Source organism: Aphelocoma coerulescens, chromosome 10 (genome assembly GCF_041296385.1).
Source record: "Aphelocoma coerulescens isolate FSJ_1873_10779 chromosome 10, UR_Acoe_1.0, whole genome shotgun sequence".
NCBI lineage: Eukaryota > Metazoa > Chordata > Aves > Passeriformes > Corvidae > Aphelocoma > Aphelocoma coerulescens.
The window spans coordinates 13,484,635-13,492,627 of NC_091024.1; positions in this window are offsets into that span (position 1 = coordinate 13,484,635).

A 7,993-nucleotide genomic window follows, 5' to 3' on the forward strand; every position below is an offset into this window, starting at 1 on the left:
AAATTAACTTCAGCCAGTTTTTGATTCTCTCCTACCTTCTTATCTAAAGGTTCAGAACACTTGAACACATTCACTTAATAATGCTAATAAACCAGTTGACAATAAATTTTAAAGGATTGAAGAGTCATTTATCTGTTACTACAATGCTTGTATATCTGTCCTAAAACACTCAATGAATATACAACACCTAAATTAAGCAGGGATTAATCTTTGTTTGAGAAAGAAAACAGTAAGGAGTGATGGGATGGAAGCAAGGGAATCTTCCCATTTTATTTGCATATGCAACTAATACATTTTGTATTTATGTACTTGTTTTTGTTACAGATTTGAAATCTTAAATACTTAGGTTTTGTTTGGTTTTTTTTTTACAGAAGACTTTCTCCACTAACTGTTACCTCATGAGGCATGAATCCTGGGAAAACCTTAGTTGCAATAAGGGGAAAAAACACATTTTGACCACACAACAGAAATCTTTAAAGTTCTGTCAGATAGGCCTAGCCTCGGAATTGAGCTCAGTGTTCAGTCTGGGGTTATTTTTGCCATAGATAGTTTCTTCATAGGACAGATGTTTCCCTGTGCCTGAGTGTCCCACAGTGGTTATGCTGCAATCTTACCTCTGCATTCCATCTCACAAAGCAATTCCCATTAGAGAAATTCTGCTCTAGTCTAAGCTAACTTGCACCTTTCTACTAAGGCTGACTACTGAGATGATAACCCGGCAAGTTTAATGAACACATTCAATATATGTACCTCCCAAAAGACTCAGCCCAATTTGTGTTCATGTATACAAAACAAAGCCTCTGTGCTTTTCCTGGTGACTGTGCTCACATCACAGATGTTCCCTAATGCTGTACTTGGATCTCGAATCTGAGGGACTCCTTAGCGTGCTCTGGGGCACCTGCAGCAAGATCTGACTTCAATAGAAATTATGGGGCTCAGCATGCCTAAAAACTAGGCCTTGTATTTTTAAAAGCTATCAAACATTCTGTTGTTAAAATAACATCTCTTTTTAGTGTGGCAGTACAACAAAAAGAAACCTCCTATGAATTTCTGCTGGCTCTGCAAAAACAACAATTGCTGTCGGCATTTGTTTATGAAAACAGGCAAAAGATAACAAACCAGCCTTCTCCCCCAAGCTGACAGGGAGCTGCACATCTTTTCCTCCAGCTAGCGAAAAAGTTCCTACCTCCCATAAGCCCAAAAACTTTTCAGTGCAGTTTAATACACAAACAAGTCATGTGTATGCATACTGGGGGTTTACACAGGGGCACAGTGCTTGACTTTTAATTCCTTTTCTTATACTGGCACAAGTTTTCTCACAGAGAGCAGGCATTATCAGGGACACCAAGGCCTGAACTGGCACTGCAGACTCAACGAGCACTTTTTTTATCAAGCAACACAGTGTACACAAAAACATGTGTGATTCTAGTTTAAGGCTAACATTGAATGCTAACATTGGCACATTGAAAATTTAGAACTTGTTTGTACTTGATATATAACATTAACTTGCTTGGCCATAGCCCACTATAGTCACTGAATATTTCAGAATATTTCACTGAACGAAAAATTAATAAAAACATGCAATTTGATAGTAAAGGCCAGATCTGTTGTGGTGTTGTCAACATAGCAAAGTAACTTTGAAAGCCCTCACCTGCATTCACCCTTGATATACATACTCGAATATACAACGTGGCAAATCCCATGAAAGCAACAGTACAAAATGCCTTTTCCAAATGAATTTTATGCTGTGTAGCAGAACATAATCTTCCAAGTGGAGAGGAACTGGATGCAGGTGATGACACACCTATGCAGATAAAATATTCATGATGAGCACAAGAGTATTTGGCTCTTTCAGGCTCTGGGGTTTTGGTTCTAAATACTCAGTTGGGTTTCTTACTGACAACAGCAGGGACAGAAACAATAAATGCAGCCCAGCAATGAAGGCTGTAATGAACAGCAACAGCATGGAGAGATTTGCACTTGCTCCTGTTATAACTGCAGGGCCCTGCATCTAAGTGACAAGATTGTTTCTTTTTCCAAATCTACCCTGTTAATTGAAAGCCTCTCTGTTGAAAGTCAGTGATTTCTTAAAAGCACCTTGGTAGCTCTCTTTAAGTCAGGAGGGGTTGTCTTCCTTAGACAGAGATCTAAGATGTAAAGTGACAGTCTTTTGGAATTTCAGTGATCAAATATAGTGGGAAAAATTCAGTTTAGTTTTGTTTCTAGTTTGCAATAAGTAAAATTAAATTTGTGGAGGAGTCACTGATCTGTTTCAACTCATGTTGCTTTTGTTTAAAACAGGATGAGGAAATGATCTCATTTAGGGAAAAACTGTATACTTCCAGAGCAGACCAATGAACATCTAACAAAACTATCTGGTAGGAGGGTCTAAGAAGTAGATTTTGGTCCATGAGTGACATGCAAAATTCTTTCCTTTTTTCTATGTAACTTCACACATGACAGTGTTTCAGGCAGGAAATGGCATAAGATTTCCATTTGCAGTGAAATGAAAGGTCACTCTGTAGCTTTGGGAACAAGCTCAGAAAAGCCTTAGCATATGTTGCAGCAGCCCTCTAAGGGTACCCTCCATTAGAAAGGTTGCCTCTTACACAGTAGGAGGAATTTCCATCATCAGTGAAAGATATTTCTCCTTTACTTTGACATTGCCATGTTCTCAAATCCTCTGAACCTCTGTACTGGAGGACCATCTGCTTTTTAAAAAATTTTCCATGTGGCAGACCATTGCATTGATAAACTAACTTCTCTTTTTTTTCCCAAAAATACCAGCTACCACAACAACAAAAAAATCATACAATTGTCACAACAACCTGGTAATATTACAGTGGCCACTTTGAAGAGTGGTCTGAAGAGTATTTGCCAAACCTTTTGATCCCTAGTAATCAGAACAGAAGTGCCCAAAATCCAGAGATTAAAGGATTAGGCCTCAAGAAAGACTTGTGGTATTTCAAGAAAATGTGACTGATGCTCACCACTTATTTTTTACAGTACTGATGAGATTTAGTGTTTAAGGTCCTTTCCTGTTCAGACATAAAAGCTGCTGTAATCAGAGTATTACTAGGGAAAACTACTCTGGTTGGGGATTCAATATGTTTAAATTGTTGAGCCAAGGTTATTGTTTGGATTAGGTTAGGAAGGATGACACTGAAATAAGTAAGCCCCCATAGTGCAGTGAAGCAGAGAAGAACAAAGAAAAATGTTTATATTTTTAAATAGGAATCTGGATAGCACAAGTATGCTGGTTATAATTATATAAAAAAAAAAAAACTTAGACCAGCCTAGAAACTAGGTATTGTATATGTCTATACAAGTACTAGAAATAGAAAAAAAACCCAAACATTTCCATGGCACTGAAATCTATATGAAAGCAAAACTGGAGACACTGGAGATGGAAGAGACTTAACAGGTCAGCCTGCCCATCCCCCAGCTCTGTTGTCCCTCAAAATCTGTGTACCTGGTTCCCACACCCCTCCCCAACTTCTGCCACACAAAACTTGGCATACACCACTGACATCCATCAGGGTTATCCTGCCAGGAAACAAAAGATGCCAGGGTATAGTGGTGCTAAACCAGCCTAGTGTCTGTAAGTAAGGGCTAAAGAACTTGCACGGACTTCATGTATTCAAACAGCAGCTTTTTTACAGGAGATCCATGGCTATGAATAATACTTGGTCTTCTTCATATTTTAGGGAGCCATTAGAGATGCATGAGAAATCAGCACAAAAATATGTTCCAATATACAATCATGCCATTTCAAACACCATTGGATTATTATTACTGATTAGGGGGAAATATCCAACAGCTGTCTGGGGAATTCCCTCGACATCTGGATTATTGATTTAATAGCTATATATTGTCTAGATCCTACCATTCCGCTAATGTTTGAAATACTGTACACAAGTTTTTGGGTTTTTTCCCCTATGATTGCACAATAATAATGTATTTTAGTCTGATTTTTAGGTGAATTCGAGATTAACTATTATACACTCCACACAACAGAAATATGAAATAGCAATTTTATCTTTTAAAGTAAAAACCAAGGTAAGTATTTAAAGCTAACAAGAAAAAAAAATCAAAAAGCAAAACAAACAAACAAAAAAAACCCCAAAAAACAACCGCAAACCAAACCAAACCAACCAAAACCCATCCAGGCTTCCAGAAATCTGCTAAGTATTAAATTCCACTTACAATTCATTCCAAAATCCTGTTCTTCCCTCTCTCCCCTCCCGGAAATTGGAACTAGAAAAATGAAGGAGAAATTTAAGGTAGGGAAACTATTCAAGGGTGAAGTGGCTGGAATGGTTACAGTTGCTTAGGTTACAGTGATATGCTTTGGATTTGACATCCTCTGTTGCACATTCAGAATAAATAAGTAAACAAACAACTGCCTGCTAGCTTGACATTATTTGCCTTCATGTGCGAGCGCTGCAGTCAGCCTGTCTCTGCTTTCCTTCCTTGTGGCTGGGCTGAGCCTGCACAGGCTGTGGGGTTTGTGCAGTGTGAAGCTCCCTGTGCATGCCCTGCTTGGAGGAGGATGCTGTGAAGAGCAGCCCACGTCACACCGACCAGAGACGTGGCAGCGACGCAGTGGAGCAGCCCCGTGGCAACACACACCCCTGCGAGGGTGCAGCGCTCTGCTCTGGAGCCCCGTGCCTGGAAACAGGGCTGCTCACTGAGGGAAGCACCAGTGCTCGGGCCTGAGAGAGGAAATATGGTGTGGGAAACAGTCCTTCTGGGGCTGCCTGGCCCGGAGCAGGGTAATCTAAGCAGTAAAAACGGTCCTGGGCAAACAAGCTTGCTGACAAGGAAGCATGGAACATTTTGAGTCATACTGCCTTGGTGAAGCATCCCTCTTCCCTAGGATGGAGGTACAGCAGGCAGCAGCAAGTCCTATGAAAGACTTTTTCTTCTAGAAGTGGAATCAATAGATGTACAAATGAGAGAGGCCTGTAGTAACAGAAGGTTAATCAAATTTAGCTCTACCACATACCAAAGACAATATATAGCCCTTAATGTGATTCTTGGTCTAAAAATAGTATGCATTTGTAGCATCTATATGTGCTATTTATTTGTTTACAATGGGCCTTAAAATAAAAAAAACCACAAAAACAAAGAGCTTGAGCCAGGGTATCAGCTGTTATCTCTTTGGCCTGATACATTTCCAACGATTTTTATGGAAGAAAACACTGTGCCAAACCACTACTGTTCTTCTGTTTCTGACAAGTAATGTGATATACAGTGAAATCCTGTCATTGTCCCTCCTCATTGATAGTTTTCTAGGTCTCTACTAAGTATCACAACTTTTATGAAAAGAGAGGAAAATTCTGTGTAATGAATCTCTAAGCCAATAAGAAGATATTATGAACAAAAATTGTGTCTAAAACCATGAAGATAATAGGCTCATATAAAAATTTCATGCCTTTGTATTTTTGTTGAAGGAGGAAAGAGAGATCACAAAAATGTGCCTGTGGAAGGAAGAGGGCCACGGGTAACAACTAAATAATGCATGTGCTGTGGTTTAATCAAAAGTAAACACTGTATATTGATCCTCAGCAGTCCTCTGCAGTAAACTATTCTAACATCCCAGCAGTGACACACACCCTTCTGTCCCAAACCACTCCTAGCAGCTTTACTTTTCTTCTGTTCTCTATCCTATCTCCTCCTTTGCTGGAAGAAAAACAAAGGCAACATAGTGAACAACTTCATTTTGAATCTAACGTTTCTGTCAGAGTAATTTAATTCTGGGATCTTATAATCCTCAGAAAATAAAAATTGAAACACTTGAAAAATACAGAATGATGATATGCTACTCTATGATGTACTACTCTAATCACTAATCACGAGGTCCCTAGAAAGAGGTCCCAAGTACAGCTCATTATGATCACAAATATCACTCTGGTCAAAACCTGTCTCTAACCTGCTGTACACTTCACCTCAAAATGATAAAAACATTTTCATTTTACAGTCTCTATGTTTGAGTCAACCCTTAAAAATGATTAAATGGAAAATGGGAATTTGCTAACAAATATTGTTGTCTAAATCTCACACCATATACCAATGCTATGCTTTCAAATGCCTTTTTTTTTTACTCCAAATAAATACTGAGATAAATTTTCCTATCTCCTTATGTATCTTGCTATTGGTTGGGGTCTCTAATATAAGCCCATTCTCTACCCAGTTACCAGCTATGTATTAGAGAATTAACCACAACTGTTAAGGTCACATCAGGTCAACTTTAAAGTGATAAAACCTTAATGGAGTAAGGGATCAAGAATGTAACAAAACCTCTTATTTTTTCTAATTTTGTTTTCTACATCTCTGGAGAAATACTTCAAAGTTCACTAAGAAATACATATTCAAATATAGGTAGTTGAATTCTAAATCCAATTGATATAATATTTCCAAAAATAAATCATATTAAATAAATCATGCTGTGGATCTTAGAAATATTGTGCAAATCTGCAATCCTAATATGTACATATGTTATTAATCCCAGGGAGTTTTAAACAAGAAGAACCTTGTGTTGCTGTGTTTGTTAACATGTTTAATAATTTATGATATAATAAATTACCCCTCTTTTGTTTATTAAGTCTTAGCGAAAAGCTGGCTAGAAAACCTGTTGCTCTAATCTCTCTAATCTCAACCAGTGATTTTGTTTCCTCAGTATCTAACTAGCAGAGATCTTCTAGCTAATACTTTTGGCATTTTAAGGTGTCATGCTCTTGTAGCTATTTTGTACAAGAACTTTAAAACCCATGAAGACATTAATAAGACAATATTTTAGTTCTGCAAAAAGAAATAGTACTTTTGGGGAAAAAAAGTTCCTGTTTGGAAAGAGCATATTTCTCCTCTTAGCTTTCATCCTGCCAACCTTTGTTTCCTTCTCTAGTTCCCCTGTTTCTCTTAAAATCCCCCAGGATATCACTAGAGAGGTTTCTAAAACGTGGCTTTGGTTATGATGTGTTAATGTCTCATAGAATCTACAATTTATTTCTTAACAAAATCTGTCTTTTCCCTGTGGAGGTTAAATCTCTACTATTGACCTCATCCTTTTTGCTTTTCCAAACCAAAAGCACAAATTACGGAGTTAAATTATGGCGCTGTTTTTTGTTTTTTGTTTTTTTTTTTAATGCCACCATTAACCTCCTGCTAGTCTTTTTAGTAAAAACACAAAAATGATGGAAATGGACTGACTTCTTGATAGGTAACTTTTTTCAAAATCCCCATAACATTTTTCATAGGCTCACTGTTTTCCCCATGTGTCAATACTCTTGATTCAACATTAGTGTTAAACACTTTCATTTTCTATACTGATATTTCTATTTTTTGCCTTTCACTAATCACATTTGTCCTTTCATTTCACCTTATTTATCCCATAACATTGCCTGTCTCAATGCTCAAAATCTCCAAGTATTTCTTCTGTCTCACAAGCAATACTTCTGCAGAAATCCTTCAGCACAGACCTTTTATTTCCAGCCAGCTAAGCCCTTCTGATTTCCCTTGTGCAAATCTCTTAATTAAAATCATAGACAGCCCACGTAACTCAGTATCGAACTATGTTATTCTTGCTCTATAGATATCTCGTGCAGGACAGTTGGCCTGTTGTCACATGGAGTAGCACAATTCGCTAGGAACTTGGGAAAGGACATGGGAGTGAATGAGCAGATGAGTGGGCAAGTAACCTGCAACCTCCTTCGTGGTGCTGAGCAACGGGACACGAGGCAACGGGCACAAACTAACACAGAAAGTTCCAGCTGAACTGAGGAAGAACTCCACTGTGCAGTGAGAGAGCACTGGAACAGGCCGCCCACAGAGGGCGTGGAGTCTCCCTCACGGGAGATATTCCAGAACCGTCTGGACTCAATGGTGTGCCACGCGCTCAGGGATGACCCCACTGTGGTCCCTTCCAACCTCATCTGTTTTCTTGTGTCTCTCAGACTTTGTGACAGACCAGAGTGGGAACAGGCTCATGGGT